A 951-nucleotide genomic window follows, 5' to 3' on the forward strand; every position below is an offset into this window, starting at 1 on the left:
TTCCTTAAAGGAATACTTTCTGAGGTCAGTTAGATATTTGTTTTGACTCCAGAATGGCTCCTGCTAGATGTCTTACTCCCTGGTTCTCCCCTACAAACGAGCTGATCTACAATTTAGCCTGTATCTTGACTCTATTCCCAATTCCTTTTACCACAACTTCCACTGTTTTTGAGAGGGGCCCTAGGCTTAAACCTCTCCAGGCTCTGTTGTAAGCGAAGTCAGTTTCTTTGGGAAGAAATGAGAAGCCATGTGTTTATGACTTGTTGGGGTTAGGGAAAATGTCAAGCTTCTCTCTGAGTGATACCTAGTGAGAGGGAATGTAGGAGCTTTAGGTCCTCTTGGCTTGCCTCTCCTGGTGTGGAGCCACTACCTCACTAGCCAGTGCAAGAGCAATTGGGGCCCCAGTATTCTCAGCATGTCTCACTCGAGGTAGAGCTTCCATTCCGAGAGCAATGGCTGGGTGGACATACCACTCAACCACATTCCCCTGGGACTGAGAATAAGCAACAGATAGCTCTTGGCAGGATGAGAAAAACTAAAGCTTTGCTCCTTCCAGAAAGAAAGCCCCCCAGGTAGGAACTGGAGGCAGAGGGAGCCCTGTGTTCTTCACTGCAGGAGTCTAGAGTGGAGGCTGTGCCTCAGTGAGCTGGAAGGGAGGAGGAAGGGAATAGTCTTGCTTCAAATATCACAAATTCTAAATTTCCTTACTGAGTTTTTATAGATTTTCTTGAATGATTGTTTCTTCATTTTTTTCCCTTAGGACCATTTCCAAAGACTTTAAATGGTTATTTGGTTTTTGTTCTTTTTTATAATTTTTACTAGTTTCACTGAAGAGTTCAGCAGAACTCCCACATTATTGTGTTGAAATTGATCTCCTGGTCAATTGATTTTTGACAGGGGTGACAAGATAATTCAATGGAGAAAAAAATAGTCTTTTTAACAAATGGTGCT

The 951-nt window shown here is 43.0% G+C and overlaps 1 protein-coding gene across 1 annotated transcript in view; it reads left to right on the plus strand.

Moving 5' to 3' along the window:
- The window catches only part of HAUS1 (HAUS augmin-like complex, subunit 1), a 14443-nt gene that overhangs the window by 6266 nt on the left and 7226 nt on the right, over positions 1-951 (plus strand). The window lies entirely within an intron of this gene.

This window comes from Propithecus coquereli, unplaced genomic scaffold, assembly GCF_000956105.1.
Source record: "Propithecus coquereli isolate 6110/MARCELLA unplaced genomic scaffold, Pcoq_1.0 Scaffold181, whole genome shotgun sequence".
NCBI lineage: Eukaryota > Metazoa > Chordata > Mammalia > Primates > Indriidae > Propithecus > Propithecus coquereli.